Below are 26,418 nucleotides of genomic sequence, written 5' to 3' on the forward strand. Positions count from 1 at the left end.
CATCATTAATTCACAGACATGCAAACAGACATGCAAGCTAAAGTTTGGGCTGGGTGCTGTGGCTCAGACCTGTAATCCCAGCACTTTGGGAGGCCGGGGGTGGGGGTGGGGGGTGGATCACCTGAAGTCAGTAGTTCAAGACCAGTCTGACCAACATGGTGAAACCCTGTCTCTACTAAAAATAGAAAAATTAGCCAGGTGTAGTAGCATGCACCTGTAATCCCAGCTACTTGGGAGGCTGAGGCAGGAGAATCGCTTGGATTCAGGAGGCGGAGCTTGCATCGAGGGAAACCTGCGCCATTGCACTCCAGCCTGGGCAACAGAGTGAGACTATGTCTCAAAAAACAAGCAAAAAAAAAGATCGACTGGGTGCGGTGACTCACGCTTGTAATCCCAGCACTTTGGGAGGCCAAGGTAGTTGGATCACCTGAGGTCAGAAGTTCGCAACCAGCCTGGCCGACATGATGAAACCCTGTCTCTACTAAAAATAGAAAAATTAGCCAGGCGTAGTGGCACACACCTGTAATCCCAGCTATTAGGAAGCTGAGGCAGTAGAATCACTTGAACCCAGGAGGCAGAGGTTGCAGTGAGCCAAGACTGTGCCATTGCACTCTGGCATGGGCAACAAGAGCAAAACTCCATCTCAAAAAAAGAAAAAATAATAAAATAAAATTCTAGGAGTGGAATTGCTGGCTTGAAGAGCTTTCTTTGCATTTGTAATTTTGAAAAATAATGCTAGATCGCCCTTCACTGTGGTTATATTTGAGAGTGCTTTTTTACCCTTTCTATCTAATAAATAAAAAATGGCATTGTAAGTCGGGCACGGTGGTCACGCCTGTAATCCCAGCACTTTGGGAGGCCGAGGTGGGCGAATCACCTGAGGTCAGGAGTTTGAGACCAGCCTGACCAAAATGGAGAAACCCCGTCTCTACTAAAAATACAAAATTAGCCAGGCATAGTGGCACTCGCCTGTAATCCCAGCTACTCAGGAGGCTGAGGCATGAAAATCGCTTGAATCTGGGAGGCAGAGGCTGCAGTGAGCCGAGATCAGCCACTGCACTCCAGCCGGGGTGAATGAGCAGGACTCTGTCTAAAAAAAAATGAAAATAAAAAAATAAACAAATAAATTTTCCCACATATTTTTCTTTTCTTTTCGAGACAGGACCTCTAACTTCATCTCACTAAAAGAGGAAAAAAAGAAAGACAGTCTCACTCTGTCACCCAGGCTGGAGTGTGGTGGTGTAGTCACAGCTCACTGCAGCCTTGGCCTTTTGGGCTCAAGCAATCCTCCCACCTGAGCCTCCCAAGTAGCTGATACTATAAGCACCTACCACCATGCCTGGCTAATTAAAAACAATTTTTTAAGAGACAAAGTCTTGCTATGTTACCCAGGCTGGTCTTGAACTCCTGGGTTCAAATGATCCTCCTGCCTTGGCCTCCCAAAGTGCTGGGATTTTAGGTGTGAGCCACTATGCCTAGCTCATTTTTTCTAATTCTTTTATTATTTCATTTCTTTTTCATGTTTATATCCTTTATCCATCTGGAACTTATTTTAAAGTAAGGTATGGAAGAGGGATCTATGCTAATTTTTCTTTTCACAAACATCAACCTAGTTATCCTAGCACCAGTTTTTGAAAAATCTACCATTTTTCCTACTAATTTGAAATCCTATTTTATTATAGGCTAAGCTCCTCTATATATTCTATTTCATCTCTGGGCTTTCTGGTCTGTTTCATTGGTCTATTGATGTGCCTCTACCAAGTGTTTTAATTATTACAACTCGTATCTGTTATTTTAATATAACAACCTATGTAAATTAAGCAGTTGAGTTACTTAGTTTTATCCCTTCCTAAAAAATTCTTCCAGTAGGCCGGGTGTGGTGGCTCATTCCTGTAATCCCAGCACTTTGGGAGGCCGAGGCAGATGGATCACCTGAGGTCAGGAGTTCAAGACCAGCCTGGCCAACATGGCAAAATCCTCTCTCTACTAAAAATACAAAAAATTAGCTAGGCATGGTGGTATATGCTATAGTCCCAGCTACTGGGGAGGCTGAGGCAGGAGAATTGCTTGAACCTGGAAGGTGGAGGTTGCTGTGGGCCAAGGTTGTGCCACTGCACTCGAGCCTGGGTGACAGAATGAGACTCTCCCAAAAAAAAAAAATTCTGTTAGGTTGGGCATGGGGGCTCACGGCTGTAATCCCAGCACTTTGGGAGGCCGAGGCAGGCAGATTACAGTGTCAGGAGTTTGAGACCAGCCTGGCCAATATGGTGAAACCTCGTCTCTACTAAAAATACAAAAATTAGCCGGGCATGGTGGCAGGCGCCTGTAATCCCAGCTACTCGGGAGGCTGAGGCGGGAGAATGGCTTGAACCCGGGAGGCAGAGGTTGCAGTGAGCCGAGATCGCACCACTGCATTCCAACCTGGGCAACAAAGTGAGACTCTGTTTCAAAAAAAAAAAAAAAAAAAAAAAAAAATTCCTCTAGCAGAATTGACTTTTGTGTTTTTCATGTAGGTTTGGCACATCTGCTGGCACAATGTGGTATAACCCTATGGGGGAACAGTTGCCAATTAAATGTACAATGTCCTGTTAAATTTGAATTTCAGATATGCAATAATTTTTAGTATAAGTATGTCCCATGTAATTATTTTTTTCTAAATCTGGAAACCCTACTATAGGGTACTGTATTAAAAAGAAATTTTCTAGTTGCAGATGACAAAACCCTACTTAAACCTGCTTAGGTAAATAGGATATAGAGGCTCAGAAAGCTGGGACATTGAAGGGTAGATTTATCCTCAGGTGTGATTGACCTAGGGCCTGAAATAATGTCACTTGGTCTCTTTCTCCATTTCTCATCTCTGCTTGTCTACTTCTCTTTGCCCACTGGCCTCATCGTCCCACGTTGCAACCTGGTTTCCTCCACACAGATGAGACAGCCTCATATATCTCCAAACTTCCATTCTTCTAGCACATAATGCCGGAAGCCAGGGAAGGACCTAAATGGGCACACTTATACATCAAGAGTCCTTCTTGGTTGGAAATGAGTGGAATGCAGGGGCCTTTGAAAACAGTATGCTGAGAATAGATAGGGCTCAAGGACAGTATCTGCAATTGAACTTTTAATGAACTCCCGTAGGCGCCAAGAAGGCAGGCAGATAAGGAAGAGCATAGAAACAAAGAACCGAGTAGAAGGTTACATCTGGGAAAAGAAAGTTTGTTTTGCATTGCATTCTTTCTGCTGACGTGGGGTTTATGGAGTATAAATAAAGTGAGGCGGAGGCTCTGAGCACGGCCGCCATGTTCTCTGTGTGTCTTTGTCTTTTGTGTGTTCTTTCATTCTCCACCACCCCCGGCACGGACCCCAACAAGTGGTGCAGCGAGCAGGGTCAGCACGGGTGAGTAGGGGAGAACAAGAAGGGGAACCCCCTAGGGGCGGGTAAGGCCCAGATATTGTTAAGGGGAACCTTCTTAAGTTTTCATTATGGGGAATTCCATCTCTCTGGCCTCAGAATATTTACGGCTGTTTGAAGGACTGTTGCTGTCTATAGGAGTAGAAGTGAAAGAAAAAGACTTTCAAGTGATTGTTTGCCCATGTTGAACAACATTGTTACTGGTTTCAGTATCAGACTAAAGTGCAGCTGAATCGCAGAGAATGGTTACAGGTAGTAAAAACTCTGCTTAGGGCCGGGCGCGGTGGCTCAAGCCTGTAATCCCAGCACTTTGGGAGGCCGAGACGGGCGGATCACGAGGTCAGGAGATCGAGACCATCCTGGCTAACACGGTGAAACCCCGTCTCTACTAAAAAATACAAAAAACTAGCCGGGCGCGGTGGCGGGTGCCTGTAGTCCCAACTACTCGGGAGGCTGAGGCAGGAGAATGGCATGAACCCGGGAGGCGGAGCTTGCAGTGAGCAGAGATCCGGCCACTGCACTCCAGCCTGGGCGGCAGAGCGAGACTCCGTCTCAAAAAAAAAAAAAAAAAAAAAAACTCTGCTTAGAGCTCTCCAGTTAGGGGATATTATGCCTCTAAAATTGTGGACCTTGTGTGACTCTATCACTCAGACATTAGAGTTACTTGAGACTGATTCAGAGTGTGGTAATGTAGCCACAGGAGGAAAGGTATCTGAGGATTTGGAAAAAAAATAAATCTGAAATGAAGCCCATTTGTGCCAGGATAACAGAGGATGGGGGGGTAGCAAAAGGGGGAGAAGAGAAAAAGCCAGCTCTTCCTTCTTCTAAGGGAAATTCTGACATGCAGAGTATTATGGAAATGCTTCAACAAATATTACAGATATATTCTTCTAATTCACCTTTGCGAGCTTTCCCTGTTTCTTTTCCTTCTGCCCTGTTAAAAGAGGATTTTCCAGAGCCTCCAATTCCCCGGCTTCCTTATCTTTGCCTTTGTTTGGCAAGGTTGAAGCCCTGTTCACATCAGACATACTTTAAATTTATACTAAACACCTGTTTAATATGTTAAAACCAGTGTATATGTATATCTTGTTGTTTGTTAAAATATTATGAGTATTTCAATAGTCAATAAATAAACACATTAATATTAACTATTAATATTAATATAGTATTAATAACCCCAGCTAGGAAATTGTTATGTTATAGGGGTGCATAGGTTCCACCAATTTACACTCCAAACAGAAGTTGAGTATTCGAGTTGCTTAACACATTAACTACCTCTTGATATTTTCTCTGTTTTTAAATTTTAACCATTGTATTGTGTATGTAATGATTCTCAATTTGGTATTAATATACATATTTCCTAGTGAGTAATGATGTTAGACATATAGGTTTATTGTCATTTCTTTGTTCTGCTACTTTTGGTTGGGTTATTTACCTTTTCCTATTAATATGTTGGGATTCTTTATATTTGGGGATATGAGTATTATTATATATTATATATACTTTTAATTAAAAAAAAAAATTTAAGGAGCTGGATCTGTTTCCAATTATTTGTGCTTCTTTTGCTCCTAATGCTCAGTTTTCAAATGGTGGCAATAATGTCCAATTTAATGCCTTACAAATTAAATTTTTAAAAAGAAATGAAAGCTGCCATTTCTAACTATGGATCTCAATCTCCTTTTATCCTTGGTCTTCTTGATGTTTTTTCATCAGAAAATTTGATGATTCCTATAGACTGGAAGACTTTGGGGAAGGCTTTTCTTGATCGTTCTCAGTGGTTACAATTGCACAGCTGGTAAATGAACAAGGCACATGTACAGGCTAGGAAAAATATTATGTGTGATCCCCCTGGACCCACTGAGGAACAACTCACAGGCACGGGCCAATATGCTACTCTTAATGCTCAGGCTGGTCTAGATGATGTTGCCCTTACTCAAATCAAGACTTTGTTTTTAAGGGCCTGAAATAAGGTAGAGATAACAGGAAAATGTTCCCTTTCCTCTGTGAAGATTTTATAGGGCACAAATGAACCATATCTATATTTCGTAGCCCGTCTTCAGGATGCTGTCTTCAAAATTGTGGGTGCTGGCCTTGCTTCAAAAATTTTGTTACAAACATTGTCTTTTAAAAATGCTTATGCTGACTGTTAAAAATTGTTAAAATCGTTAAAGGCCAATGGGGCCAATTTAGATAAATATATTAAAACTTGTGTTAGTGTTGGAGGGGCTATTTATGATGCTCAGTTATTTGCTGGAGCTTTGTCTAAAGCCTTAAAAGGAAATAACAAACAAGGTGTTTGCTTTCAGTGTGGTAAACCTAGACATTTCAAAAAAGAATGTCATAAAAATTGAACACTTTTATCCCTCAAGGCAGAAAGCTGCCTTCAGAGGTGTACAAATATTGTGGTAAAGGTCGACATTGGACAAATAAATGTCGTTCCAAAACTGATAAAAGTGGAAATTTACTGTCTCCTCTCCTGGGAAACGGGAGTCGGGGCCCACAGGCTTGGGGCCCCAACAATTACAATACAAGTCTACTACAATATTCAGTGAGCAATGGCCTACAACATTAAGGAATAAATTCAAGTCCTCCTTAAGGATCCCACACCTTACCCCAGTTTCTCAGCTTTATGCGGCAACTAAGCAGAGCGCCGCTGCTGACTTAGCTATTACTCAGCCTTATACTTTGTCTCCTAATAGAGGAATATATAAATTAGCTATTAGAGTGTGTGACCCTTTGCCAAAAGGACATGTAGGACTTTTGTTAGGTCAAAATGACAGTGCTATACGGAAGTTAATGATGATTCCAGAAATCATTGATCTTGATGTTACTAATAAAATTCTTATTATGGTACAAGTTTCACAATTTATATGCCTAGAGGCAGAGGAACGTATTCTCAATAGGGAGGATTTGGTAGCACAGAAAAAACTGTTTTTTGGGAAACTTTAGTTTCTAATTAAAAGCCCTTATGTTCATTGCATATTAATGGAATAGTTTTTAAAGGGTTAATTGATATGGGGGTGAATATGTCTATTATTTGTTTAAATTAGTGGCCTATACAATGGGAAAAAAGACAAGTTTCAGTTATACTCACTGGCTTGGGTGCTGCTTCTGTGATTTATCAAGACGTAGAACCTTTAACCTGTGTTGGTCCTAAAGGTCAACAAGGTCAAGTGTTTTTTTTTTATTTTTATATTGTTCCTATCAATATTAATTATTGGGAACAAGATCTTTCACAACAATTTGCTGCTTTTTTAAACATTCCTCATATTTCCTCAGCTGCCAAAAATATGATGTTCAAAATGGGCTACAATCCTTTAAACTCATAGCCACCACTCCTATTTAGGTGAAACAGTGACCATTATTTAAAGAAATACTTAGGACTCTAAAAGAGTAAGTCAAAAAACAAATGGCCAAGAGGAATATAAAGCCACGTATTTCTGCATGGAATTCCCGTCTTTGTCTTGTCTTAAAACTACAAATGTTTACATTAAACCTAGGGAAAGTTTACAGCCTGGTCTTCCTAATCCTGCCCTTATCCCACAAAGCTAAAACCAGAGAAAAGCAGCAAGATGCTTTTGTATCATTACAAACTCAGCTTTCTTTCTACTCACTTAATATTGCCACAGAAAAAATTTAACTGGATTTTGTTATTCAATATTTAGGTTATACCTTGGGGGCACAAAATATTCGACCCCAAAAAATTCAAATTCGACGTGATCATTTAAAAACATTAAATGATTTTCAAAAGTTTCTAGGAGACATTAATTGGATGCGTCCTGTTTTAGGAATACCAACATATCAGTTATAACATCTTTTTTCTATTCTAGAAGGAGACAGTCACTTGGACAACTCACGTCATTTAACTCCTTTGGCTTTACAGGAACTCCAACTTGTTGAAGAGCAACTTCAAAAGGCCCTTCCTTTTGTTTATTTCATACTTTACCTTCTCCCACAGGAATGATTCATCAAACTAATCGACCACTAAAATGGATCTTTTTGTCCAATAAAATATCTAAACGCTTGGCTACTTATATCGATCGTTTAGCTGAACTGATCATCAAAGGACAGCATCACTGTGGACAACTTTGGGGAGGAGATCCTTCCTTAATTATCTCTTAATTCACTCATAGTCAGATCACTTATCTTCTTGCAACTTCTGATTCTTGGCAAGAAGCTTCATCAATCTTGAGTTACAGTTTATCCTTATCCCTCGGTGCAAGAGGGAGAATTGTTTGCTGTTCTGATGATCTTGATTTCCCTACTACTGGTTGTAACATTGTTAGTGATTCTCAATACGCCGTTTATGTTACTTCTTATATTTCTCCGGCCACTTTACCTCTTTGTGCTACTTCTTCTCTTCAGAAATTCTTTTCTTTGTTATCCTTTACTTTGAGCCAACGTCGAGCTCCTTTATTCATCACTCATCTTCGTTCTCATTCTCAACTTTCTGGACCATTAGTTCATGGTAATACTCAGATTGATTTGCTTTTAATTGGCCACCTACATGCTGCAGAACAAAAATATACTCTACATCACACTAATAGTTCTGGCCTTCAACGATGGTTTCATTTAACTCATAAACAAGCTCGTTCTCTTATTCGAGCTTGTCCTTCCTGTGCTCCTTTGAGCATTCCATCCTTCCATCCTGGGGTTAATCCACGAGATGTCCCTTCTTTTGGATGATTAAAATGTTCATCATACCATTGATACCTTTTCTCATTTCTGTTATTACTCATCTCTTAGTTTGTTTCACCATCATGGGCATTCCTCTTATACTTAAAACTGATAATGCCCCTGCCTATGTCTCTCGTAAATTACAAGTTTTCTTTTTTTTTTTTTTTTTTTTTTTTGAGACGGAGTCTCGCTCTGTAGCCCAGGCTGGAGTGCAGTGGCCGGATCTCAGCTCATTGCAAGCTCCGCCTCCCAGGTTCACGCCATTCTCCGGCCTCAGCCTCCCGAGTAGTTTTCTTACAGCAATACAATATTCAACATATCACCGGTATCCCGGGCAACAGTCAAGGTCAAGCCATCATTGAGCGCACAAATTTAACTTTAAAAACTTAACTATTTTTTTTTTTTTTTTTTTTTTGAGACGGAGTCTCGCTCTGTTGCCCAGGCTGGGGTGCAGTGGCCAGATCTCAGCTCACTACAAGCTCCGCCTCCCGGGTTCCCGCCATTCTCCTGCCTCAGCCTCCTGAGTAGCTGGGACTACAGGAGCCCGCCACTCGCCCGGCTAGTTTTTTGTACTTTTTAGTAGAGACGGGGTTTCACCGTGTTAGCCAGGATGGTCTTGATCTCCTGACCTCGTGATCCGCCCGTCTCGGCCTCCCAAAGTGCTGGGATTACAGGCTTGAGCCACCGCGCCCGGCCTAAAAACTTAACTATTAAAACAAAACAAAAAGGGGGAAATGAGCCCCCCAGAAACCAGATTTTGAAACCAGATTTTGAAGGTTCTTTTTACCTTAATTTTTTTGAATCAATGGAGACAATTGCAAGACTCTGCTGTCGTAACCCATCTTTCCTCAACTCCCTCGGTGATAGTCCCCGCTGACAGTTTAAAGGTTTGGTATCCTAATGAAGAAGGTAAGTATGTTCAAGGGCAAGTTCTAAAACAGGGACGGGGCTATGCTCTTGTCCTTACAGGGAGCGGACCTGAGTGGTTTCCTACAAGATGATTGAAACCCTGTTGAAAAGAAAACTGGATTCAGCATGCATTTCTTCCTTTGTTGGATGTGCCTCGGCGGGGGACTTATTTCTCTTAGTGAGGCTTTGTATGAATATTGGACTTATATTCCCTTTCCGCCCTTGTATCAGGGAGTCGCCTGGGGAGAGGCGGAAATTAAGGTTTTCACCAATGACACTACTTGGATGCCGTCCCCCTATATGGACAAGGACAACATAGAACAGGAAACAGCAATTATAATCAGCACATACCAATTTGGAGTGGAAGGAGTTCCAATATGCATGGGAATAGTCCTCATTGTCTCCGAAAATCGCATGAAGCTTGGGCTGTTCGTTATAATCATAGTCATGTGGCTGCTAATACTGTTATTATTGTAACTAGAAGTTTTTAATATAATCATACTGTATATAGTAATGAAACTATTCCTAGTTCTTTACTTTTTTGTCCTATTCTAGAGGTTTCTCCTAATATTGAGGTGCTGGAGTGACAACAATGTCGGGGAACTAAACCCCGGATTTTATTAGAATACAATGGGATGCAAATAACTGATTGAAGTGTGCACGGTGATTTTCAAACAAAATTTAGTCACATACCTTTGAAATGACACTGGGTAAATAAAAGTATTGCTGCTAACAGTAATGAAACCTTGGTATGGCGTGAAGGAGGCCTGAAGTACAGAGTTATTTTTGGAAGTTGTTAGTTGCAGGCGATGCCATTAGCACTTTTGTGGGGAATATGCCCCTTAATCTTTCTAACCCGAATAACTCCTTTCATATTCAGTTATATCGGAATACCTCCTGATATATTATTGCTTGTGTCCGTAAGCCCTACCTATTATTAGCAGGAAATTTGACATGGGATAATCTTACGGGGATTGTTAATTGTACAGATACGTGTACATTTTTGTCTTGCCTCAATCATTCCTGGTGGCACAACTTTACTGGGGATATTTATATGCTCAGGGCTCGTAAGGAAATTTGGCTACCTGTTAACCTTACGCGACCATGGGGGGCATCACCTCTTGAGACTTATATTTGGACTTCTCTCCAGCGAACCCTCTGTGCCCTTGGACTTATAATTGCCTCGGTGATGAGCCTTGTCGCCATCGTCTCCACTGCGGCCGTAGCAGGGCTCGCTCTTCATCAAAGCATACAAAATGCTGAATTTGGGCCGGGCGCGGTGGCTCAAGCCTGTAATCCCAGCACTTTGGGAGGCCGAGGCGGGCGGATCACAAGGTCAGGAGATCGAGACCACAGTGAAACCCCGTCTCTACTAAAAATACAAAAAATTAGCCGGGCGCAGTGGCGGGCGCCTGTAGTCCCAGCTACTCAGGAGGCTGAGGCAGGAGAATGGCGGGAACCCGGGAGGCGGAGCTTGCAGTGAGCCGAGATCGCGCCACTGCACTCCAGCCTGGGCAACAGCATGAGACTCCGTCTCAAAAAAAAAAAATGCTGAATTTGTGCAGCAATGGCACGAGCAATCTCACCGGTTATAGCTTCAACAACGAAACATTGATTCTCAACTTGCTGAAAGATTGGACAACATGGAACAAGCCTTGACATGGCTTGGAGATCAGCTCACTGTACTCAGTACTCGGATGACATTACAATGTGATTGGAACTCCACTCAATTTTGTGTAACGCCTGTGCCTTTTAACATCTCTCAAAATTGGACTGTAATCCGAAAATTATTAGTAGGCCATAAAAATATTAGTTTGGACATCCAAGAGCTCACTCAGAACATTTCCGAAGCATTTCGACAACAATTACATGTGTTGTCCGGAACTGTAACCCTTTAGGAGCTGGGTCAGCGCCTTGCTGCCTTTAACCCATGGACCCAGATGAAGACATGGATTTCTACAATCTCTGGAAGTATATTGCTTTGGGCACTTGGATTGAGTCTACTTCTTTTGGTGATTTGATGCTCCCTCCGTCACCTCCAAAAACAAAAGAAAACACAAGAACAAATATGGGCTACCTTTTTAGGATTGAGGCAAAACAAAAAAAAAGGGGGGGAAATGCAGGGGCCTTTGAAAACAGTATGCTGAGAATAGATAGGGCTCAAGGACAGTATCTCCAATTGAACTTTTAATGAACTCCCGTAGGCGCCAAGAAGGCGGGCAGATAAGGAAGAGCATAGAAACAAAGAACCGAGTAGAAGGTTACATCTGGGAAAAGAAAGTTTGTTTTGCATTGCATTCTTTCTGCTGACGTGGGGTTTATGGAGTATAAATAAAGTGAGGCGGAGGCTCTGAGCGCGGCCGCCATGTTCTCTGTGTGTCTTTGTCTTTTGTGTGTTCTTTCATTCTCCACCACCCCCGGCACGGACCCCAACAGTGGAAAATTGTGATTGCCAGTTCCACTTAAACCTCAGGGAGAGAAGGAGGATACCCAAAACTTCAGGGAGTACTGTTGTCAAAGAAGAAGTATAAAAATGCATCCTGGACCCAAAATGGTATGTACAGCTGCAACCATTGGTCATGCCTAACCCAGTCTGCAAAGCCTAACTCAAAGGAGGTACCAGTTTAAGGTGGTAATTTCCATTGTCACCACCAGAAGACTTGGGTCCTTAGTTCCATAGTAACCTACACCTTCCTCAACTCTCCTGTATCTTTCCACAATGCTGAAACACAAAAAGTAATACTCAGTTATTCAACAAATGTTTACTGAGCTTTCTCTTTGTGTTCAGGTCTCTGTTGGCCATCATTAATAGGAAAATGAGTAACACACTGTGCCCATCATCAAGTTTAGTGTGGGATATAAGCATTTAAACAAAGAATTACAACATTTTATGGTAAGGACTATAATAAGACAACTATCAAAAGGCAGTAGCACAATGGTCATGAGCACAGCCTCTAGATCCAGTCTGCCTGTGTTTGAATCCTAGTACCACCACAAGCTGCTGCTTTGATCTTGGGAAAGTTGCTTAACCTCTTTGTGTCTCGGCTTTCTCATCTGTAAAATGCAGATGATAATAGTACCTCCTTCAGAGGGTCATGGCTGTGAGGGCTGATTAAGATCATTCTCAAAGCACTTGGCTGGGTGCGGTGGCTCATGCCTGTAATCCCAGCACTTTGGGAGGCCAAGACAGGCTGATCACGAGGTCAAGAAATTGAGACCATCCTGACTAACACAGTGAAAACCCATCTCTACTAAAAATACAAAAAATTAGCCAGGCGTGGTGGCGGGCGCCTGTAGTCCCAGCTACTCAGGAGGCTGCGGCAGGAAAATGGCATGAAACCGGGAGGCAGAGCTTGCAGTGAGCCGAGATCAGGCCACTGCATTCCAGCCTGGGGGCTCAAAAACAAAAACAACAACAAATAATAAAGCACTTAGCACTGCGTGATAAGCATGCAGTAATTGGTGGACAGTGTTGGGACTGTCAATAAGAATAAGTACCCAAAACCCAGGTCTCTTGAATTCCAAATCCAGGAATCCCTCCAAGCCTCTTCAGGGCCACACAGGGGATGAGCTGTGGAACTGGAGAGGCATTTTTCTCCCAATAAGATACTTCAGCTTCACTTTGTTGTTTTGTTTGTTTTTACATCTTGTTTCTACTCCATCATATCAGCTTCACTTTGTAGCCATCGTTGCCTGGTGACTCCTCCATCAGTTAGGCACTCTTCAAAATCTACAATTCTTAGTTCCATTGCCAGACCTCAGGGCCGTGAAGTGCAGGGGAGAGACTGAATTCCAAAGACAGACTTGCCTCTGTACTCTGAGTGATGCTTCCAGAACTGTTGATCTGTTTGTTGATGGATGTCTCATTGAGAAAGATTATACCGTTGTGGCCTTCCCTGCTAACTTTTAATTTTGACCTGAGAGCTTGTGGCCATGAAGTAGACTCGGAAGGATAAAACTGGATCTTTCTATTTGGAAACAACAGTGGGATATAAGGTTGTAAAAGCTCATGCCAGGCCTCCCAGGTAGGTGTAAACATAGCTGTGGCTGGGAACTCGTGACTGTGGCTGGCAATCTTCATCCCACTTTACCCTGCAAGTGAAATTGCTTGGGAGGTGACCTAGCTGCTGCTTTCCAAGGCCATGGGTATCTGGAGACAAGGCTTTATCCACCTAGCCTGGGCAAATGAGAACAATGCTAAGACTACGATGAGGATGCCCATCTGGCACCTATAAGGTGGTAGCAGACACCATCCATCTTTGCCTGGCTATGTGGGAAGGAAATAATTACTCATTAGTTCTGCTGTTATTGTCCTGGCTCCCGCACAGTAAACAGAGGGCTCACTACTGGGAATAGAAAAGGCCAAAGTCCCAGGGCCTGGGGAACATGTTCTTTGTTGAACCTCTTTATTAATCTAAAGCTGTTGGACCAACAGGTTGTGGTGTTAGGTGGAAGCTGGGCAGGCACTAACCACTAAGGCAGAAGAACTGGTTTGGCAGGGTGGTTTTGAGTAGCAGCTTATCGAAAAGGTGTTATTACTCCTTTTTTTTTTTATTTTTTGAGACAAGGTCTTAATCTGTCACCCAGGCTGGAGAGCAGTGGTATGATCTCAGCTCAATGCAACCTCTGCCTCCCGGGCTCAGGTGATCCTCTCACCCCAGCCTCCTGAGTAGCTGGGACTACAGATGCATGCCACCACACCTTTTGCATTTTTTGAAGAGACGGTTTCACAATACTGCCCAGGCTAGTCTTGAACTTCCGGGCTCAAGCTATCTGCCCGCCTCAGCCTCTCAAAGTGTTGGGATTACAGGCATGAGCCACCCCGCCGGCCCTATGGCCCACTCTTGAAATGTCTTTTCTTAGATAGATATGATATTTGGTCAGGGACTATTCTATTAGCACAGGAAGCGTGAGTCTGACTCTAGGGGCGCCAAGCTGGAAACAGGAACATAAGTGGCCTCTGTATGGCTTCCTACTCCAGTAGAACCTGAGGTTGTGGTTGGGAATGAGACACATACAGACACACCCACACACTCACACACATGCGCCATTCCGCTGCCCTATGGCATGTTATCTTTTAGTGGCTTGGCTTTTACTGGGAGAGAAGGGAAACTAACATTTATTAAGCACCTAGTTTGTGTCAGCACTAGGCAATGTGCTTTCATTATGTTATCTGATGGGATTTGATTTTGAAGCTTTTTTTACTGATAAGGAAACTGTGACTGAAGGAGATGATGTAATCTGAACAAAATTGCATAGTTAATACGTGGGAAAAATATAATTTGAGCCCAAATAGAGTCCAGTGCTTACCCACTTTCCATTGAACACACTGCCTGTACACCTGAGACCTCCACAGTCCAGGCCCAAGTGCAACCTGCCCCAAGTAACTCCTTTGCTGCAATGCCTGAAGCTCATTTTTTCAGAGAGAGACTTCAAATCACCAACTTGTAGCCCCCAGCTGGAATGCCTTCCACATAAAAGGGATAGCTCCCCTAAAAGGTGTATCTTTTATATCTTTTTTTAACATTTTTTTTTTAAAAGATGGGATTTTTATGTTGCCCAGGCTGGTCTTGAACTCCTAGCCTCAAGTGATCCTCCTCCCTCAGCCTCCCAAAGTGCTAGGATTATAGGAGTGAGCCACCACACCTGGCAAGTGTATCTTATTGTATGTAAGTTATACCCCAATTAAACCTGACTTTTTATTTTTATTTATGTACTGATTTGGAGGCAGGGTCTCATTCTATTGCCCAGGCTGGGGTGCAGTGGCATGATCATGGCTCACTGTAACTTTGAACTCCTGGGCTCAAGCAATCATCCCGCCTCATCCTCCCTAGGAGCAGCAGCTAGAACTACAGTCACACCACCATGTTTGTTTTTGTTTTTTGTTTTTAGGATTTTTTTCTCCTTTTTTGAGACATGGTCTCACTCTGTTGCCCAAGCTGGAGTGCAGTGGTGGGATCACAGTTTACTGCAGCCTCAACTGCCTGGGCTCAAGGAATTCCCCTACCTCAGCCTCCTGGGTACCTGGGACCACAAACATGTGTCACCATGCCCAGCTAGTTTTTTTAATTATTTGTAGAGATGAGGTCTCACTGTGTTGTCCAGGCTTATCTTGAACTTCTGAGCTCAAGCAGTCCTCCTGCCTTGGCTTCCCAAAGTGCTGGGATTACAGGAGTGAGCCACCACTCCTGGCTGGACATCTAGTTAATTTTTGAATTTTGGGGATTATAGGCATGAGCCACCATCCCAGTCTATTTATTTAAGTGTAGTCAAAGCAGTGAGGAAGGAGGAAAGAGTAGAACAGCCAGGTGCAGTGGGTCACACCTGTAATTCCAGCACTCTGGGAGAATCACTTGAGCCCCAGAGTTAACCAGCCTGGGCAACATAGAGAGATCTCTTCGCTACCAAAATGAAAAAAAGAGTAGAACAAGGAGTTTGATCTGTAACTTGGAGCAATCGGTTAAGATAACTCACTACCTTGGGACTAGCCTGACTTTTCTTTTCTTTTCTTTTTTTTTTTTTTTTTTGAGATAGAGTTTCACTCTTGTTGCCCAGGCTGAAATGTAATGGCATGATCTCAGCTCACTGCAACCTCCACCTCCCGGGTTCAAGCGATTCTCCTGCCTCAGCCTCCCAAATAGCTGGGATTATAGGCGTGCACCACCATGCCTGGCTAATTTTGTATTTTTAGTAGAGACTGGGTTTCTCCATGTTGGTCAGCTGGTCTCAAACTGCCGACCTCAGGTGATCCACCCACCTTGGCCTCTCAAAGTGCTGGGATTACAGGCATGAGCCACCGCACCCAGCCAGGACTAGCCGGAGTTTTTAAAAGATGTTGAATATATTATATAAAGAGCTCCTACAAAATAACAATAAAATTACCATCAACTCAATAGAAAAATACAAATGAAAAGGAAATATATATATATAAATGTCCTTTATACAGCTGAAAAAATACTCATCCTCACTATAAGATGAATTTAAATCAAAAATTACTGAGATACCATTTATCACTTACTGGATTACTGGATTAGTAAAAATTCAAAAAATTGATATCACTTTGAATAGCCATGCCTATAGGTAAATAGGAACCACCATACATGTGTAAATTGAAACAGTTCCGTTGAAGACAGTTTGACAGAGTCTACGAAAATTCCTTGTGTATATACCTGGTAACTCACCAATTCCATTTCTAGGAATTTATCTTACAGTTATAGTTACAGGAGTGCAAAATGATGTGTATACAAGATTACTCATTGAAGCACTGTTTGGAAAAAAGAGCAAAAGTCTATAAACTTAAATGCCCATCAACAAGGGCCTGGTTAAATACATTATGGGACAAGCATACAGCAGAATAGTATGCACCTATAGGAAACAATGAGAAGTAGCTGTGTATACTGACATGAAGAACTCTCAGAGATATATTAGTTGAAGAAAGCAGGGTGCAGATCAGTGTTTATAGTAGATACCATTTATATAAAAAAGAGAGATACTACCTATTTATATGATTTTATAAATGCATTACAAATCTCAAAGGATCACAGAGCTTTGGGAGGCCAAGGCGAGAGGATCACTTGAACCCAGGAGTTTGAGACCAGCTTGGGCAACATAGAGAGACCTTCATCTCTACAAAAAAGTTTTGGGTTTGTTTTTGTTTTTGTGTTTTTGAGACAGTCTCGCTCTGTCGCCCAGGCTAGAGTGCAGTGGCACGATCACAGCTCACTGCAATCTCTGCCTCCTGGATTCAAGTGATTCTCCCACCTCAGCCTCTCAAATAGCTGGGATTACAGGCACGTGCCACTACATCCAGCTAATTTTTTTTTTTTTTTTTTTTTTTTTTAAGTAGAGACTGCGTTTCACCATGTTGGCCAGGCTGGTCTGGAACTCCTGGCCTCAAGTGACCCATCTCCTTGGCCTCCTAAAGTGCTGGGCTTATAGGTGTGAGCCACTGCACCCAGCCCAAAAAAGTTTTTTGTTTTTTGCTTTTAATTAGCTGGGCATGGTGGCACATACCTGTAGTCCCAGCTACTTGGGAGGCAGAGGTAGGAGAATCACTTGAGCCCAGGAGTTCAAGATTACAGTGAGCTATGATTGGACCACCGTACTCCATCCTGACCCTGATCCAGTGAGACCCTGTCTCAAAAAACAAACAAACAAACAAACAAAAACTCTCCAAGGAGCTAAGAAACTAGAAACAGTGGTTATCTGTTGTGAAGGGTAGAGGTGGGAGGGATATATTTCACTCTATACTTTTTCAAAAGTTTGATGTTTAAACTATGAATTTTGCCGGGTGTGGTGGCTCACGCCTGTAATCCCAGCACTTTCGGAGGCCGAGGCGGGCGGATCACGAGGTCAGGAGATGACACCATCCTGGCTAACACGGTGAAACCCCGTCTCTACTAAAAATACAAAAAATTAGCCGGGAGTAGCGGTGGGTACCTGTAGTCCCCAACTACTCGGGAGGCTAAGGCAGGAGAATGGTGTGAACCCGGGAGGTGGAGCTTGCAGTGAGCCGAGATCGCACCACTGCACTCCAGCCTGGGCGACTCAGCGAGACTCAAAAACAATCAAAGAAAAAAAAAAACTATGAATTAAAAAAATTAAGTTAATCATTGTTAAACAATAAAGAAAGGAAATAAAAAGAAAATAACATGGTGGGAGGGGCCCACCACATGTCATGGTTGCCATTATGGGACCATTTCTTAGAACCACACCCTACAGGCCCAGTGTGGTGGCTCACACCTGTAATCCCAGCACTTTGGGAGGCCGAGGTGGGTGGATCACTTGAGGTCAGGAGTTCAAGATCAGCCTGGCTAACATGGCGAAACCCCATCTCTACTAAAAATAAAAAATTAGCCGGGCATGGTGGTGTGCGCCTGTAATCCCAGCTACTTGGGAGGCTGAGGCAGGAGAACCGCTTGAACCCAGGAGATGGAGGTTGCAGTGAGCTAAGATGACGCCACTGCACTTCAACCTGGGTGACAGAGCGAGACTCCGTCTCAAAAAAAAAAAAAAAGGAAAAGAAAAGCCACACCCTACAAACTGCCTTATTCGTCAGACAGGCTCATCACTGGAAGAAGTGACATGCAGTCTCCTAGACTGGCAACCTTGTACTCACTCCCAGACTGGCAACCTTATAGTCACTCCCAGACTAGCAACCTTGTAGGTACTCCCTGCTCCTCCCAAATCCTTCCAATTGTGCAATGGGCAGGGCTGCTTCGTTGGGTCAGCACAGAGTGCAGGTGATTTGGCTTGGTTAATGACTCTAATCTAGGCTGTGTCAGTGACACTTGAGGATTATTCTGCTTGGGAAAGGAGGCAGTGAAATCAACCTTAGATTTATGTCCCAAGAACCCCAGGCTATTGTTCCTAACCTTCTTGGATATCCTTTAAAATCCTTCATTTGCTCGCCAAAGAAGTCTGTTTGGACTTCTCGACTCCTGAGTTTAAAGAAGTGGGTGCTTGTTTGATTCGACACTAACGTGAAGTACTAGGGACCTGTAATCTGGGAGTAAGCAAAGATTTCTTAGGACATAGAAAACAACTGTCATCTGAAAATTGGATAAATTAAACTTCATCAGAATCTATTAATAAAACTTCAGCTCATGACATAGACTGAGAAAATATTCATAAACATTTATTTCATGAAGGAGTTGGATCCAGAATATATTTTTTAAACTCTTGCAAATCAATGAAAAAAAAAAACAAAAAGTTTTTAATGGGAAAAGACTTGAACAGGCCGGGCGGAGTGACTCATACCTGTAATCCCACCATTTAGGGAAACCAAGGAGGAAGGCTTACTTGAGCCCAGGAGTTTGCCATCAGCCCAGGCAACATGGTGAGACACCATCTCTACAAAATAAAAACAGAGGGGAAGATTGTTTGAACCCCAGAGGTTAAGGCTGCAGTGAGCTGTGATTGCGCCACTGCATTCCAGCCTGGGTAACCGAGCAACCGAGCAAGACTCTGTCTCAAAAAAAAAAAAAAAAAAAAAAAAAAAAAAAAAAAAGACTTGAACACTTCACAAAAGAAAATATACAAAAGGCCAAAAAGCCCATTTAAAAAGCGCTTGAAAATAATATTAATCATTATGGAAGCACAAAGCAAAACCACAAAGAGATATTATCACAACCATAATGGCTACAATTTTAAAAATAGAAAGTAGGGGCTGGACATGGTGGCTCACGCCTATAATCCCAGCACTTTGGGAGGCTGAAGCAGGTGGATCACCTGAGATCAGGGGTTCAAGACCAGGCTGGCCAACATGGCAAAACCCTGTCTCTATTAAAAATACAAAAAATTAGCCGGGGGTGGTGGTGCGCATCTGTAATCCCAGCTACTAGTAGGGGCTGAGGCAGAATTGCTTGAACCCAGGAGCAGAGGTTGCAGTGAGCTGATATTGCACCACTGCACTCCAGCCTGGGCGGCAGGGCAAGACTCATCAAAAAAAATAAAAATAAAGTAGGGCTGGGCATGGTGGCCACTAACTATGTCTGGGCTGTCAACTGGGAATGAACACTAGGGAAATCGCTGGGGTAATGGAAATTGTGGCAGTGTCCTATTGATAAGAGTATGGATTACATGAAGGTAGGCATTTGTCAAAACTCAACAAATTGTGCACTTAAGGTTTGTGCAAGCAGGCCAGGCCCGGCGGCTCACGCCTGTAATCACAGCACTTTGGGAGACCTAGGCAGGCAGATCACCTGAGGTCAGGAGTGTGAGACCAGCCTGGCCAACATGGTGAAACCCTGTCTCTACTAAAAAATACAAAAAATTGGCCGGGCACAGTGGCTCACGCCTGTAATCCCAGCACTTTGGGAGGCCAAGGCGGGCAGATCACGAGGTCAGAAGTTTGAGACCAGCCTGGCCAATATGGTGAAACCCCATCTCTACTAAAAGATATAAAAATTAGCCAGGCATGGTGGCATGTGCCTGTAGTTTCAGCTCCTCAGGAGGCTGAGGCAGGAGAATCGCTGGAACCCAGGAGGTGGAGGTTGCAGTGAGCCGAGATCAAGCCACTGCACTCCAGCCTGCTCAACAGAGCAAGTCTCTGTCTCAAAAAAAAAAATTAGCCAGGCATGGTGGTGGGCACCTGTAATTCCAGCTACTTTGGAGGCTGAGGCAGGAGAATTGCTTGAACCTGGGAGACAGATGTTGCAGTGAACCAAGATTGCGCCACTGCACTCCAGCTTGAGCAATAGAACAAGACAGAGCAAGACTCGGTCTCTGAAAAAAAAAAAAAAGAAAAATTCAACATTTTGGGAGGCTGAGGAAGGAGGCTTGAGCCCAGGAGTTCCAGACCAGCCTAGGCAACATAGTGAGACCCTGTCTCTACAAAAAAAAAAAAAAAAAAAAAAGTTTTAAAAATTAACCAGGTGTGCTAGTTCACGTCTGTAACCCCAGCTACTCAGGAGGCTGACCAGGGAGGGTCACTTGAGCACAGGAGGTTGAGGCTACAGTGAGCTGTGATCATGCCACTGCTCTCCAGCCTGGATGACAGAGCAAGACCCTGACTCAAAAATAAACCAAACCAAACCAAAATAAAATGTTACTGGAAAAAGTGTCCAGGTCCAGACCACAAGAGGTCTGTATCCTGCACAGAAAGAATTCAAGGTGAGTTGCAGAACGCAGTTAGAAGAGATGGTTTATTGACAGCTACTGAGTTACAGCATGCAATGCCCTCAGAGAGCAGGAGGAACTTCTGGTCGCCCAGGCTGGAGTGCAGTGGTGCAATCTTGGCTCACTGCAACCTCCACCTCCTGGGTTCACGCCATTCTCCTGCCTCAGCTTCCCGAGTAGCTGGGACTACAGGCGCCCGCCACCACGCCCGGCTAATTTTTTGTATTTTTAGTAGAGATGGGGTTTCACTGTGTTAGCCAGGATGGTCTCAATTCTGACCTGGTGATCCGCCCGCCTCAGCCTCCCAAAGTGGTGAGATTACAGGTGTTAGCCACCACACCCAGCCTTTTTTTTTTTTTTTTTCTTTTTTTGAGGAGTCTCACTCTGTCACCCAGGCTGGAGTGCAATGGCATGATCTCGGCTCACTGCAACCTCCGCCTCCCAGGTTCAAGTGATTCTCCCACCTCAGCCTCCCAAGTAGCTGGGATTACAGGCACCTGCCATCATGCCCGGCTAATTTTGGTATTTTTGTGGAGATGAGGTTTCAACATGTTAGCCATGCTGGTCTTGAACTCCTGACCTCAGGTGATCCTCCCACCTCTGCTTCCCAAAGTGCTGGGATTACAGGCACAAGCCACCATGCCTGGCCTAAACTTTTTTTCTTTTTTGGGGGACAGGGTTTTGCTCTGTCACCTAATCTGGAGTGCAGTGGTGCAATCACAGCTCACAGCAGCCTTGGCCTTGCAGGTCCAAACAAATTCCCCCCTTAGCCTCCTGAGTGGCTAGGACTACAGGCACATGCCATCAATGCAGGAATTTTTTTTTTTTTTCAGACGGAGTCTTACTCTCTTGCCCAGGCTGGAGTGCAGTGGTGCCATCTCGACTCACTGCAACACCCGCCTCCCCAGTTCAAGCAATTCTCCTGCCTCAGCCTCCAAAGTAGCTGGGATTACAGGTGCCCGCCACCATGCCTGGCTAAGTTTTTTGTATTTTAGTAGAGATGGGGTTTCACCATGTTGGCCAGGCTGGTTTCAAACTCCTGACCTCAAGTGATCTGCCCGTCTCGGGCTCCTTAAGTGCTGGGATTACAGGCATGAGCCACTGCACCCAGCGTAGGAATTTTTTCAGGGTCGCTCTGCAAGCCGGGGACCTCTGGCCGGTGATGCCCCGGCCAACCCTTGCTCCAGCACACTACCTGCTGCAGGAGGCTGCCCGCTCATTTGGCCCATCCAGGCCAGGTCTGGCCTTGCACACTGGTTTGCAACTTCTTGTCCTGTGCCCAAGAAGAATGAGGATGCGCTGACATTCAAAGAGTGAGCAAGGTGGGGAGTTTTATTGAGTGATGAAACAGCTTTCAGTGGAGAGGGGACATGAGGGTGGTCCCCCTACCCAAAGGCAGGAAAGTCCCCTGTGTAGCTGGGTCTGGGGCATTTTACAGACTTAGAAATGGGAAGTGCATGCAGATTGGTTTGTGAGCATGCAAAAAAGGTTAAAGTGAAGACACCACTCACAGATGGGCGCAACAGTGTAGAAAACCAATTAGGAAAGGGTAGATATATGTAAAATAGGTGAAGGGTGGAGATCAATCAAAGGAAGGCGCACCAAACTGGAAGACAAGCTCTCAATCTGGTCTGAGGATTTCACTTGTAGATTGACTTTCAGACTTTAAACTGTCTTCAGGTTGGAGGTGGGGTTTCACTGGGAATCCGCCCCTATCTGCCTAGGCATTTGGCTGCCTCTTGTTGCTATCACCACCACACCTGGCTAATTTTTTTTTTTTTTTAAAGATGGGGTCTTGTCATCTTGCCTAAACTGGTCTTGAACTCCTGGGCTCAAGAGATCCTATTGCCTTGGCCTCCCAAAGTGCTAAGATTACAGGTGTAAGCTACTGCGCCCAATTTTATTTATTTATTTTTAATTTTATTTAAAATTAATTAATAAAATTAATTAAAATTAATTTTATTTATTTATTTATTTTGAGACAGAGTCTCACTTTGTTGCCCAGGCTGGAGTTCAGTGGTGCAGTCTTGGCTCACTGCAACCTCTGCCTCCTGGATTCAAGCAATTCTCCTGCCTCAGCCTCCCAAGTAGCTGAGGATTACAGGCACCCTCCGGCATGCCCAGCTAATTTTAGTATTTTTAGTAGAAATGGGGTTTCACCATGTTGGCCAGGCTGGTCTTGAACTCCTGATCTCAGGTGATCTGCCTGCCTCGGCCTCCCAAAGTGCTTGGATTACAGGTGTCAGCCACTGTGCCAGACCTATAATAATAATTATTATTATTATTGTTATTGAGATGGAGTCTTGCTCTGTTGCCCAGACTAGAGTGCAGTGGCACGATCTCAGCTCACTGCAACCTCTGCCTCCCGGGTTCAAGCTATTCTCCTGCCTCAGCTTCCTGAGTAACTGGGATTACAGGCGCCTGCCACCATGCCCGGCTAATTTGTATTTTTAGTAGAGACAGGGTTTCACCATTTGGTCAGGCTGGTCTTGAACTCCTGACCTCATGACCGCCCACCTCGGCCTCCCAAAGTGCTGGGATTACAGGCGTGAGCCACCATTAACAGGCGGATGGAGTCAGTTTTTAAAGTGGTGTCACCTTGGCTCTCCTATGCTCCTGCTTCCCTAACATAATCCAAAAAACTAAAAAGATTTCTCTACCTCATGTCCATCTGCCCCCGCAAAAAGACCCTGTAAATAAATATTGACTATAGTTGGTAGATTAGGCTTGAGTAAATGAGAAGACATACTGAAGGTAATGGAAACCAGTGTTCCTACTGTTGGAAAAGGAAGTTACAAAAATGGGGAGGAGGAAAGTACTATGCGATGTTGGATTAGACTTGGAGGTATCAATATGAACTCTTGGCTTTATACAAATTTCCTGGCTTTGTCCACTGAGAGAGCCTACAGAAGTAGCCACAGAGCATACCTAGCTCCCAGATCTTGGTTTCTGAATTCCATTCTCCAACAAAAGGAACCAGGGCTTCTGGGAGAACAGACTGCTGGCAGAGAAAGTGTAAGATGAACCTGAAATATCTTCTTATGCTACAAAGTAAGAAAATGCTCAAAGAATATTGGGGATATATCAAAAGAAGAAAGAAGCCAGTTTAAGGGGCTCCTGCTGGCCAAATCTGGGACAATCTGGCCATCAAAAATCCAAGGCTGGGTGCAGTGGCTCATGCCTGTAATCCCAGCACTTTGGGAGGCCAAGGCGGGCAGATCGCCTGAGGTCAGGAGTTTGTGACCAGCCTGGCCAACATGGTGAAACCCAGTCTCTACAAAAACACAAAAATTAGCCAGGCATGGTGGCGGGTGCTTGTAATCCCAGCTGCTCAGGAGGCTGAGGCAGGAGAATTGCTTGAACACGGGAGGCAGAGGTTGCAGGGAGGCAGAGGTTACAGTGAGCCAAGATTGTGCCATTGCACTCCAGCCTGGGTGACAGAGCAAGACTCTGTCTCAAAATGAATAAATAAATAAATAAAATAAAAAATAAAAGACAAGTACCTGCAGTGGTTCATACCTATAATCCTAGCCCTTTGGGAGGCCAAGGTAGGAGAATCCCTTGTGCCCATAAGTTCAAGATGAGCTCTGGCAACATAGCAAGATTCGCTCTGAACAAAAATTTTTAAAAGTTGACTGGGTGTGATGGCTCATACCTGTAGTCCTAGCTACTCAGGGTAGTTTGGGAGGTAGGTGAGGTGGGGGATCACTTGAGCCAAAGAGGTCAAGACTGCAGTGAGCCATGACTGTGTCACTGCTCTCCAGCCTGGGTGGCAGAGCAAGAACCCTGCCTCAAAAAATGAAAAATAAGGCCGGGCGCAGTGGCTCACGCCTGTAATCACAGCACTTTGAGAGGCTGAGGTGGGAGGATCATGAGGTCAAGAGATCAAGATCATCCTGGCTAACATGGTGAAACCCATCTCTACTGAAAATACAAAAATTAGCTGGGCGTGGTGGTGTGTGCCTGTAGTCCCAGCTACTCGGGAGGCTGAGGCAAGAGAATCGCTTGAACCCAGGAGGCAGAAGTTGCAGTGAGCTGAGATCACACTACTGCACTCCAGACTGGCAACAGAGTGAAACTCTGTCTCAAAAATATATATATAATAAAATAAAATAAAAATCAATAAAGATGGTAGTGAATTATAACCAATTAATAAAATATAGATCTACAAATCTATAATGATATAAATAAACAAAATGAATACATAAATAAATGGCGAACAAGGAAAAGATCTTCCTTATGGTAGACTTACACCTACTAAATATTGAAGAAACAATGGAGTTAGAAAATTAGCATGGAGGCCGGATTTGGTGGCTCATTCCTGTAATCCCAGCACTTTGGGAGGCCAAGGCAGGCAGATCACCTGAGGCCAGGAGTTCAAGACCAGCCTGGCCAACATGGTGAAACCCCTATCTCTACTAAAAATACAAAAATTAGCCAGGCCTGGTGGCACACAGCTGTAGTCCCAGCTACTCGGGAGGCTGAGGCTCGAGAATCACTTGAACCCGGGAGGCAGAGATTGCAGTGAGCTCAGATCCCTCCACAGGACTCCAGTCTGGGTGACAGAGTCAGACTGCCTCAAAAAAACAAAAGAAGAAAAAATAATCATGGATGCTAAAACTTAAGTGTTAAATCATAATGAGGAACAGCCTCAAGGCATATCCTCACAAATTACTTTTTAATTATATGGAGGAAATTAATAACTTTACAGAGAGCATTCTGGTAGCCCCACCATTAATCAAGTGATTAAAATCAACTATCAATTTTAGGACAAACCAACTTTATATACCTCCTGAAATGATATTATAGTCCTGTATAACTGCATAATTTGAACCTAACGATGAGGAAACATTAGCCAAACAAAAATCAAGTGACATTCTGCAAAATAAATAGCCGTACTTTTTTGTGGCAGGGTCTCGCTCTGTTGCCCATGCTGGAGTGCAGTGGTATGATCATAGCTCACTGCAGCATTTACCTCCTTGGCTCAAGCAGTTCTCCCACCCCAGCCTCCGGAGTAGCTGGGTCTACAGGTGCTCACCATCACGCCCAGCTTTTTTTTTTAGAGATGGGGTCTCACTATGTTGTCCAGGTGGGTCTTGAGCATTTTTAGTAGAGACGGGGGTTTCACCACGTTGGGCAGGCTGGTCTGGAACTCCTGGCCTCAGGTGATCCTCCCTTCTCAGCCTCCCAAAGTATTGGGATTACAGGCATGAGGCACCACCCCTGGCCAATAGCTGTACTTTCCAAAAATGTCCATGTCAAGAAAGACAAAGTAAGGCTAGAGAACTGTTCCAGGTTAGACTAAAAACACATCATCCTGAATTGAAAAAATATGATCCTGAACTGAAGATTATCTCGAGAACAGAAATGGGTTAAATGAATGCTATTTAGACAATTGCTGAAATTTGATTATGGACTATATTTGTTTCCTACGGCTGCTATGGTGAATTACCACAAATTTGGTGGCTTAAAATAACACACATTTGTTTTCTTATAGCTCTGGTCAAAGGTTGAACTCCCTGTGTACTGGCAAAGCACACATTGTCTCCAGTTTACTGTTTTTTGTTTTGAGACGGAGTTTCGCTCTTGTTGCCCAGGCTGGAGTGCAATGGCGTGATCTCAGCTCACTGCAACCTCCGCCTCCGGGGTTGTGATTGGATTATAGACATGTGCCACCACGCCCAGCTAATTTTGTGTTGTTAGTAGAGTTAGTTTTCACCATGTGGGTCATACTGGTCTCTAACTCCTGACCTCAGGTGATCCACCCGCCTCAGCCTCCCAAAGTGCTGGGATTACAGGTGTGA

The 26,418-nt window shown here is 43.9% G+C and overlaps 5 long non-coding RNA genes across 5 annotated transcripts in view; 2 read left to right on the plus strand and 3 right to left on the minus strand.

The window, feature by feature from the left end:
- Positions 1-3,220: 3,220 nt before the first annotated feature.
- LOC144340401 (uncharacterized) lies at positions 3,221-9,639 on the plus strand. The gene is made up of 2 exons (XR_013416494.1): positions 3,221-3,394; positions 9,056-9,639. It is a non-coding gene; the product is annotated as an uncharacterized LOC144340401 (long non-coding RNA).
- Positions 3,293-12,986, minus strand: LOC144340428 (uncharacterized). Its single transcript, XR_013416535.1, has 2 exons — positions 12,229-12,986; positions 3,293-3,768 (listed from the first exon to the last, which is right to left on the minus strand). It is a non-coding gene; the product is annotated as an uncharacterized LOC144340428 (long non-coding RNA).
- On the minus strand, positions 5,284-11,375 carry LOC144340424 (uncharacterized). Its single transcript, XR_013416531.1, has 4 exons — positions 10,548-11,375; positions 8,795-10,254; positions 8,385-8,476; positions 5,284-8,237 (listed from the first exon to the last, which is right to left on the minus strand). It is a non-coding gene; the product is annotated as an uncharacterized LOC144340424 (long non-coding RNA).
- Positions 12,987-15,487: 2,501 nt separating the features above from the next.
- On the plus strand, positions 15,488-18,706 carry LOC144340439 (uncharacterized). The gene is made up of 2 exons (XR_013416546.1): positions 15,488-15,600; positions 17,533-18,706. It is a non-coding gene; the product is annotated as an uncharacterized LOC144340439 (long non-coding RNA).
- LOC144340402 (uncharacterized) overlaps positions 18,620-26,418 on the minus strand; it is a 42,575-nt gene continuing 34,776 nt past the window's right edge. Inside the window, exon 4 of the long non-coding RNA XR_013416505.1 lies at positions 18,620-18,847. This is a non-coding gene — a long non-coding RNA (uncharacterized LOC144340402). The remainder of the gene's footprint in view (positions 18,848-26,418) is intronic.

This window comes from Macaca mulatta, chromosome 4 (assembly GCF_049350105.2).
Source record: "Macaca mulatta isolate MMU2019108-1 chromosome 4, T2T-MMU8v2.0, whole genome shotgun sequence".
NCBI lineage: Eukaryota > Metazoa > Chordata > Mammalia > Primates > Cercopithecidae > Macaca > Macaca mulatta.